Source organism: Nicotiana tabacum, chromosome 6, assembly GCF_000715075.1.
Source record: "Nicotiana tabacum cultivar K326 chromosome 6, ASM71507v2, whole genome shotgun sequence".
Taxonomy (NCBI): Eukaryota; Viridiplantae; Streptophyta; class Magnoliopsida; order Solanales; family Solanaceae; genus Nicotiana; species Nicotiana tabacum.
In genome coordinates, this window is record NC_134085.1 from 168,821,484 (window position 1) to 168,832,498 (window position 11,015).

Consider the following 11,015-nt stretch of genomic DNA (forward strand, 5'->3'; position numbering starts at 1 on the left):
TATTCACTTATTTAAGCTAATCTAGCGCTGATATATTTATGGAATTAGAATCAACAAGAATGCATTCATAATTCTCGTAATAATCAAGCAAGGCAATTAGCATATGTCTATCCTAACTACGAAACCGTTCCCCGATGCTTAGGTTCAAGAACTTGCTCTACTCAATCCTATGTGCAATCTAGAATCCTCATTTTCGAGTTCAATTCTAAATTCATAGATAGTATTCAATTGGTGATCAAACAACCAAATAATTGAGCGAGGAATTGAATAAATAAACCAATACAATAAATTAAAAAACTAAAATCAAGTTCCAAATAACGGTAGTCATGAAAGAACCACAACTCTAGAAGTGAATTTTAGTTTTTAGAGAGGCTCATATAACTATGGCGTTTTTTTCCAATAAAGTCATATAACTTTGTTTTCTCACACAATAGTCATATAACTATGAATTTTTTTCACTAAAGTCATATAATTTTGTCTTTTCACATAAAAATCATATAACTGTAAAAAAGAATTTAAACCAAAATCATATAATTATGTTTTCTCATACAAAAATCATAGAACTTTTACTAACTCACATAAAAATCATAGTGATCGGTAAATATAATTTTTCATTAGTGTTTTCTTATTTTGTAAATTTTTATTTTCTTATCTTCAGCCTAATAAATAATAATCCAATTAAAATAGGAATGACTCAACCCGACATGGAACACCAGATCCAATATTTATATATATAAATTAAAAGTTTGGTCATTCCTATTTATTAAAAGTGAATTCTTTCCCCATAAAAAATTCAATTCAGAATACATGAGATTCTGACCAAAAAAAATAAGAAATCAAAGGTATAATTAGAGAGCACTTGAAATAAAATGCTATAAATAAGAACAAAAATCTCAAAAAGAAAAATAAACAATAGAAGTATCATGTTTTAAAGAATTTACTATTTGCTTTTAGTATTATTTTAATTTATATATATGAATATTGGGTCGGATGGGCCAGGTCGGATTGAGTCATTCCTATTTTAATTGGATTATTATTTAGAGAAATTTTTATAAAGCACTATCTTTTAGTAGTAATTAGTCATCTATAGATATCATTTGCTATATTACGGATTATAGATACCTTTTATGTGGTTATAAGATGTATTTGATGTATTTAAGCTATTGTATTCATGAATACAGTAGCAAAAATAGACGTGAATCAGGAAAGTCCAGCTAATCAGTTGTTGTATTCGAGTGTATTCGACTGTATTCATGGAGTGAAACATGAGATTACAGCTGGACATATTATTGTATTCACGGTGTGAAAAAGGGGATTACACTATTTTTAAAACGGAAAGTGAATCAATTAACATAAAAGACTCCTAATATAACTCAACAAACTCAATTGTAACACACAAATTTTGTATTTTCAGTTATAAAAAAGATTCTCAACCGAAAAATACCCCCAAAATATAGCAATCTTCAGAGAAATTATATAATACATCTGAATACATAAATTATATTAATTAAAAAAATATATGAATACATTCATGGCATATAGCGAGAGAATGAATACAATGAAATACATAGAATACAACGGGATACATTGAAATACAATGAAAAAAAAAGATAGTGAATACAATAAAATACATGGAATACAACGAGATACATTGAATTACAATGGAAAAAAAAGACAATGAATACAATAAAATACATGAAAATACGTTGAAATATATTAACAGAAAATCAAGTTGCTCGGCCCCAAATTCCACCGTCTTTGTTCAACAACAAACCCTAATTTTGGTGAATCCGCCGTTCGCCGGAAGCCGGTAGTCCATTGAGAATGTATCTAATGAGCAAGAAAAAGAAGTTGTTGATACGGGCCTGAAACTAGTGAATCAACATTAAAGTCAGCTACACCAGCAGTTCTAATCTGAAGTGTTGCCGAGTGTGATGAGGAGGAAAAAAGTGTTGGTCTAAATTCAGAAGGTGATAATGGATCTAAAAGTCCTTCTAAATCTGATCAGAAAATAAGGATGTTGTCGTCTTTTTTAGAATCTCGTTTTTCTTCAAGAAATGCCAAGTCCAAAAGAGGCAAGGATGCCATTCTTGACCTACTAAGTGATGATGATTTGCTTAATTCCACGCCGGTGAAGCAGAGTTTGTGTGAGTCCGGTTCATTATTGAATAGCGTATCAAAATAGAGAGAGACAAAGAAAATAACTGAATAGCGTATTTAGTGACTTAGGGTTAGGAGGTAACCAAACTTAAATATTTTGCTATAAATATTAAAAGGTATCTATAGAATATAATTTTTTTAAATGGTTTTTACTTAAAATAAATAAGGTGTTAACCTTTGCTATAGGAGGTAAAAATTTCTATTATTTATTAGGCTAAAAATAAGAAATAAAAATCTACAAAATAAGAAAATACTAGTGAAAAATTATATTTTTCGATTACTGTGATTTTTGTGTGAGTTAGTAAAAGTTTTATGATTTTTGTGTGAGAAAACATAATTATATAATTTTGGTATTAAAAAAAAATCACAGTTATATGATTTTTGTGTGACAAGACAAAGTTATATGACTTTAGTGAAAAAAAGTCATAGTTATATGACTTTTGTGTGAGAAACAAAGTTATATGACTTTAGTGAAAAAACGACATAGTTATATGACCATTTATGAAATTAACCCCAAGATAGCCAACAATAAATCATTCAAAGAAACATAAAAATTATTAAGGTTGGAGGAAGAAAAGATAAAATTTGATGAACTCGGACCTCCACGGCGGCTTCATTCTCTCTTTTGGGCAAAAGTTATGCAAAAATTATGTCTAATGAATATTTATCTATCTATATCTATATCTATCTATACTATACTAAAAGTGGGAAGCCCTTAAGTCACAAGTTAAATTACTTTTTTACCCTTTTTAAAAATGTAATTATCCTGCTTATTTTTAAAAAAATTATAATATTTAAATAAAAAGAAGAACAAAATTATTCTAAAAGGTTGTGTATGTTACAACGTTTCACATTACTAAGAAAAGTCTTTTTAGCCGTGACTTTTCATGCACTCATTTACAATGAACAAAAATCAGGTACAACCCTCCTATATGTAAATCCCACCTACAATCTTTCACTTCCCACAAAACCTGTATAATCCCTTTTTGTTATTAAACTTCAACAAAAATATGTATTCCTTCACATTTGATCAACCACACGTCATGGTAACAACCTAAAAATTTAAAATGAAAAACGAATAATTGAATCAATTACGGTGGTGCTTATCCTCTTTCTTTCATTTGCCGATAGGTATTGTCTGCAACTTACAACTCTCTTCTATAGAGAAATGAGTATATATATGTAGTATTGGCACAACTGATATCATGCGGACATCAATATGTAATTGAAGGGTACCGCCGATTTTTGGCATCCAGAACTAGTAATCAACACATGTTATAATTGTAATTACTTTAAGAATTTAGTTTACATTTGTTCAACCATTGCTAAATAGTTAATTTCTATTTAGAGGCTTTTATTTGAAGTAAATAAAAGATATGAGAAAAATACTTCTTCTTAAAAACATTCTATGATTCTTCATTAATGTTGAAGAATATATTTATTCTTCTTTCTTAAATCTTATGTTTCAATTCAAACTTTTTTTCATGAATTCTTATGGTAGAAGAAATTATATATTAAACAATAGAAATTTAATATCTTTAGTAGGCATTATATCTTGAGTATCGAGTTTTTGTTACACTATTTGCACAATCTAGGAAAATTACTATCCTTGGCAAAAGTGCTGCCTACATTCCTTTACATTCTAATTAAAATTCTTTACAAATTTTACTTTTTGATATTTTTCAATATTGGCAAGTGGTGGTTGAAACATGGATGTTGTTTAGCAGTAACATACTGGTAATATTATCCACTAATAGTAATCACTACTATTTTAATTCGGAAGAGGCATTACGGCTTCAGAAAGAAATATTTGACCTATATTTATTTTTTGAGGTGAGATACTTTTACTGTCTTGATGAATAACTTTAAAGGTCTCTTGAAAAGTCATAAAATTATTTATTCCACTTTGAAGAGAGAGTGTGGCAATTTTGATTTTGAATTGATAATATTTTAGTCCTTGAACAAAAGTTTTTAGTCTTTCTTTGGTACATAAATTTTGAATAATCTATTTTGTAGATAATATTTGGTTTAAATTTAAAAAATCAATATTTGAAGTTAAAGTTGAAGTTGGAAAGAAGTTTGAAATTTTGTTTGACTTAAATTTTACTTGAATAAGAAGTTAAACTTTTGTGAGTGAAACACTACTTCATATGAGATAATCAAACAAAACTTCTTCTATTTAAAAGCCTCTAAATAGAAATTAACTATTTAGCACGTTGCTATCATAGATTACTTCAGAAACTTCTTGTATAGTTTGCTCTATTGGAGGCCTACATTTTATTGTACCCTTTGTGGAAGGTGAATATGGAATTTTTGGTGCTCCGTAAGTGTATTGGAGTTTGGTGTTAATGGTAATATTTACATTGTTACCATAAAGAAAAAAAGAAGAAGTGAATTTACAATGTTTGGTTTAATTGCAAACACGATGCATGTTTACACCAAATACTTGATGGAAATAAAAGCCGCAAGGGTGCTTATTGAATAGAGTATTATTTATCCCTAAAGTTCCAAAAGTATGCTACGTACTTTGATTAACTTAACATTGAGATCAATAGCAGGTTTAGTTCCTACTCGTGAATAAATATTTGAGGCCATTATTTATATCTTGTCCTTGTTATACAATGCTTTTCAAACCGAAAGAATGGAAAATTTTATTGTCTCTGGACGACTTCAGACCAAGTGTCTAATGTTTGGTCATAATATTTTTTATAAATTAGCTTTTCTTCAATTTTATACCATTTGTTTTTTGTGTGAACTTGTGGTGTAACCTTCTGGACACCTTTAGAGCAAGTGTCTACATTTTTGTAATAAGAGCTTTTTTTTTTTACAAGTAGTTCAATTTCTTCCGGTCTCAAACAATTGGTCTAAAGTTCCTAGAAAACTTGTGTGAAACCTTATTATATGTTGAACCACATTACTTGAATTTCCAAGTTTAGTTTCTTTAGTAGTTTTATGTGATAGATTGTATGATAACCCAAAAGGTCATCTAGTGTTTTAGAACCTAATCCGGGGCTCCGATGCCTTCAAGACCTCATTTTTTTTCTTCTTGATCTGCGGGCGCAGTCCGGACATATATTCGGAAAGCCTTTGTGTCAAAATTTGAGAAAAATGCTAATTTTGCCTTTAAAATTGAATTTAAGTTGACTTCGGTCAATATTTTGGGTAAACGGACCCGGACCCGTGATATGACGGTCCTGGAGGGTCCCTAGAAAAATATGAGACTCGAGCATATGCCCGAAATTGAATTCTGAGGTCTCTAGCCCGAGAAATGAATTTTTGAAAGAAATTGTTTAACTGAAAATATAAGAGTTTTTGGAAATTTAACGTTGTTTGAGTTTGATGGTATCGGGCCCGTATTTTGGTTCCGAAGTCCGGTACATATTTGTTATGGTATTTAAGTTAAGCATGTAAAATTTGGTAAGAAATGGAATTCATATGACGCGATTTGGACCCTCGGTTGTGAAACTGGAAACTTTAAGAGTTCTTGAGATTTTTCTTTGATTTTGATGATAAACTCGTAGTTCTAGGTGTTAATTTGGCGATTTGATTGCACGAGTAAGTCTGTATGATGTTATTAGGTTGGTGTGCATGTTTGGTTTGGAGCCCCGAGGGCTCGGGTGAGTTTCGGATAGGTTTCGGGATGTTTTGGACTTAAGAACTTCTGTTGTTTTGCTTCTTTTGGTATTCTGAGATTTTGTTCTTCGCGTTCACGATGCAGCTTACACGAATGCGAAGTACAAGCTTGCTGGGGAGGGATTTCTTCTACGCGAATGCGAGGCCTTGGTCGCGAACGCAGAGCACTGGGAGGTTTGCTCTTCGCGAATGTGACTGGCCACACGCGAATGCGTAGTGTAATGGAGGTGGGCTGGGGAATCGATCCTTTCTTCTACGCGAACATGTACATTGGTCCGCAAATGCGAAGGCTAGCGAGGCATACCCTTTGCGAACAAGTGGAATATCTCGCGATCGCGTAAGCCTGAGCAAGGCAGCTCTTCGCGAACGCGGCAGGCCCTTCGCGAACGCGAAGAAGGCCTGCCCAATCTTTTTAAAACATAATTAAAACGGGAATATGCCATAATCTCATATATCCTTCCATAGAATCCGAACTAGGGCGATTTTTGAAGAGAAATTTCAACACCAAATCATAGGTATGTGTTCTTGAACTCATTTCTTTCATTTTCCATCAACATCCATTAGATTTCTAGGCCTAAATCTTGTTCTTTAAGGGTAGAAATTAGGGATTTAAAGAGAATTGGGGATTTTAGAAATTTGGGGATTTTGACCTCGATTTGGGATCGGATTCTGAAACTAATTGCATATTTGGGCTTGTGGGTGAATGGGTATCCGAGTTTTGGTCTGAACCTCGAGTTTTGACCAAGCGGGCTCGCGGTCGATTTTTGGGCTTTTTGGGGAAAATGATAGAAAATCTATAATTAAGCATTGGAGTTGAATTCTTTAGCATTTACTAATGTTGTTAAGTTAATTATGACTATATACAAGTGAATTGGAGGCGAAATCTAGAGAGAGAGTGGTATTTGAGGCTTGAGTTTTGCTGTGGAATCCGAGGTAAGTATTTGGTCTAACCTTAGCTTGAGGAAATAGGTGTTGTGTCTTATTTCCTATGTGTTAGTGTCGAATATGACGTATAGGTGAGGTGACCAGTATCTATACATTGGTATCAAGCATGCCCGTGAGTCTTATATTATAATTATTGTGATTTTATTATGTGATGTTCATGCATCAATTGATGATTAGCACTATGGAACAAGACTTATGATAAATGTTTGGTAATTGACCAGTGTCGAGTATTGGCTCAAGTTGGAGTTTATTTTGTGAAGTAACTGTTGCAACTAGATTGGTTATAGTTGATTCCCTTGCTAGGATAATATTGTTTCTATTGTTGACTCCCTTGCTGGGACGGTATTGTCTCTATTGATGTTTCTATTGTTGATTCTCTTGCCGTGATGCTATCATTTCATTTGTTTGGGTGAGGAAAAGTGTAAAGCACGAAGGGAGATGCCGTGTATGATATTGTAAGTGAGTGTTAATGCACAAAGGGTGATGTTGTGCCGATATTATGAGTGTTAATGCACAAAGGGTGATGTCGTGCCATATTATTTAAAGTAAAAGCACGAAGGTTGATGTCGTGCCATGATTATGGGAGAGTAAAAGAACTAAGGGTGATGTCGTGTCGTTTCTGTTGATTTCTATGGTGAGAATGATAGTAAAGAACGAAGGGTGATTCCATGCACTTGTTACTGTGTTATCATTTCCATTGCTCCTAGCTTGATATTTACTTTGTCACTTTACTTTATTATTGTCATAACCTGATATCCCTGTCACACCTCCTTCTTCCGCCCCCGCGAGGGCGGAAAGAGTTTTTCCAATTAAAGGACAATCAAAACGGAATTTATTTATTTATTTCAGAGTCGCCACTTGGGAGATTTAGGGTGTCCCAAGTCACCTATTTTAATCCCGAACCGAGGAAAAGAATGACTCTGTACTACAGTCCGCGAACCAGAAATCCGGATAAGGAATTCTGTTAACCCGGGAGAAGGTGTTAGACATTCCCGAGTTCCGTGGTTCTAGCACGGTCGCTCAACTGTCATATTCGGCTTGTTTATCTGATTTTATACAATTATGCGCTCATGTGCAAGTTTTAACTCTTTACCGCTTTTATCATTATATTTTTTTAAAAATGTGAACATCGTTTAAAAACATGTCTTTGGATTGCGTCACATAAAATACACCCGCGATCCGGAATGTATTTTTATTCAATGTTTTGGGATCTGGATTTGGGTCGCATAAATGCACACCCGTGTTTAAGAATGTATTATTATTAAAATCGTGCCTAAAGCGATTAGCGTACTATTATTTATGGGTAAGACTGTGGAATTCACTAAAACAGTCCATCCCGAATTCTAAATACTCAATTAAACATTTATTGAGGGCCCCACAATTGGTGCATTTTATTGGGCGAGGCTCATCTCATTTATTTTTAAAAGACAATCCTAAAATGCCTACATTATTCTCTATTAAGTTTATCTCTACAAAATAAAATAAAAAAAATGTATTAATTTATTTACATGCTGAAATTAACCAATAATATTTAATTAAACAACATTCCTCCAAGTTCCAAAATGGTCTATTTTGATGAACTAACGTGCTTTTTGAGACATGGTAATCATCCAACAATAGCGAATTAACTAGACGAATTTACTACACTATTTATTTATTTTTAGGCAATATATAGATAGTTCGTCCGTTAAGCTATCATCTGATGTTAAACAGCTACATGATTCTGATTATAGTAAGCTAAATAAATCTATATATACAAATAAAATTTAGAATGTAATTAAAATAAATCTGGAACTTCAACTCTTCATTTTCATATTCATGCTACATGTTTCAGTTTACAATAACCAGCGTGTCAGTTGTGTACCTGATATTGGAAGCAAAAGAAAATGAAGATGAGAATCAGCAGCAGTAATAACAATACAGCACAGCAACAACAGTCCAGCAACAGTAACAACCCAGGAACAGAGTTTGCAAACCAGTGGAGCAGTAATCCCAAAAACAAAAGCTTCAAGCTTTGATGAAACAACAACAATTAATGTTGATTTCAAACAATGAAAGAAAGCAGAAGATTTTTTTAGTTCTTTTTTATTTGAAAGTTTTAATATTTTTCGGAATTTTTCTCTCTCTTAAATATTCAGCCCTTTTTTTCTCTCTCTCTATCTGTCCGTTTTTTTATTCTCTCTTATTCTCTTCTCTTGTTCTCTCCTTCTTTCTGTTCTTCTCCTCAAATCTGATTCAAGACCTCTTCTTTATATCACATCCCAGAACCCTTTAATCAATTAAAATCAACCACTTTCTCCTACCAAACCCATTATCTTCCCACTCATCCCCCACTATATTAAACAAATATATCAACCCCACCCCATTACATCTTGTCCCCCATGCCTAACATAAATAATTACCATATTCCCTCCACTACATTTTGTCTTGTCCTCTATTTATATTAAACAACTATATCACCCACACCCCAATACATTTTGTCCCCCATGCTTAACATAAAGAATTACAAAATGTTCAATTACCAAACTACCCCTCCGACCTTATTGCAATTACCATTTTACCCCGAATGTACTGCAATTTACCAAACTACCTCCATCAGCTATAACCAATCAATTAATCAAACTTAACCAAAATATAGCCAATATGACCAATTTCTTAACCAAACCCAACAACAAATCATATGAACAACATGAACAACGATTAATGGAAATGATGCAAACTGAAAAACATACCATGAACAACAAAAGCAGGAATTATTTTGACTAAACAAATTTTAACAATAATCCTACTTTCAGATTCAATAACTATGCAAACAAGTAGATTCAAATCACTAAACTAAAAAATTAATTGAACTCAAACTGAATCAAACAACATTATAATGAAGATGAATGATTCAAACTTAGATTTCAGACTACGATCGACACACAGATGCAAGGGACTAAACCAACTGCATTGGGAATAAAATCGTGATTTAATTTAGACAAAACTTGAACGAACAGGGAACCAAACAACAAATGGCAAACTACAACAATACAAATATACAAACCAACTAACGAAAACGAGATAATATGACAATTAATGGAAACAAATGACTATGTAAACTTCTTATGTGATTCAACAATTAAACAAACAAACATCACAAATGAAAGGGCCAAGTTGTCTGTATCACGTGAGACATAAAACTGGAACGAAGGAAATCGAACCAAACAACTCATATACCCACGACGCAAGATCTGAAAATCGAAAGATGAGCGAAGTTAGAATCTGACCTTCTTAATAGAAACTTCTTCATTTTCAACATCAAAGAAACTCCATCGAAAAGCTCGTTTTTTGAATCACGACTGGAACTAACGAACGAGCGATCTCGTTGCTTGTAATGAGGACGATGGGTGAGGGTGATGAAGAAAACCGAAGCAGTAGCAGCAGCTGGAACAAGCATGGAAAAAAAAAGAAACGGAGAAGCACGCGAGATCGATGGAGTAGCAGTGACAGCAGCCATGGCGCCGTCTGTGGGGAAGAAGAAGCAGCGTGAAGCAAAAGCAGTAGCAGTACGGAGGAACTGGAGGATGCAGCAGCAGCGCGTCGATGAAGCTGGAATCTTGAAGCAGCGACACTGCTTGGCGCAGCCATGTTAGCTCATGTTCGAGCTTTTCGAAATAGTAGCAGCTATGGCAGAAAGAAGAGAAGTAACAGCGTTGATGTTGAGAAGAAGACGCAGCAGCAACGCAGCTCGACGAAACAGTAGCAGCTAATGGTTTCGTTATCGGGGTTGTGACTGATGGATGAGCTCGTGTGTTTGGTCTGCTATGGATGTGAGGGTGGAGATGGATTGGAGGGTGGTTGACGACGAGGAGGCAGCCATGGCTGCTAGGGAAGGGAGCTTGGTGAAGCTTTTGGAGAGGAAGAAGATAGGGAGGGGGGGCGGATGGCTTAGCCTTTTTTTAGGGTTTTCTTTTCTTTGTTTTTGTAAAAATGTAAGATAATAGGGGTGTTGGGTCTTTGGGTATGGATTGGGTCGACCCAGTTCGAAATGGACTGGGTCATTTTGGAAGATTGAGTATTTTTTGGGCTTGTGGCTTGAATTTGAAGAAGAGGCTCAATTCCGACTTTCTTTATATTTTTGCTCTCTTTTCTTCTTTTATTTTTTCTAAAACTAAATTATAAAAATACCTAAATTATTATTAAGAACTAAATTAAGTTATAAAAGCGCAAATTAACTCCCAATAACAATTAACGCACAATTAAGTAAAAATTAAGCATAAAATTGTATATTTGGA

The 11,015-nt window shown here is 33.6% G+C and overlaps 1 long non-coding RNA gene across 1 annotated transcript; it reads right to left on the reverse strand.

The window, feature by feature from the left end:
• Window positions 1–1,595: 1,595 nt before the first annotated feature.
• LOC142182032 (uncharacterized) lies at window positions 1,596–10,689 on the reverse strand. Its single transcript, XR_012710922.1, has 2 exons — window positions 10,008–10,689; window positions 1,596–8,602 (listed from the first exon to the last, which is right to left on the reverse strand). It is a non-coding gene; the product is annotated as an uncharacterized LOC142182032 (long non-coding RNA).
• Window positions 10,690–11,015: the final 326 nt, after the last annotated feature.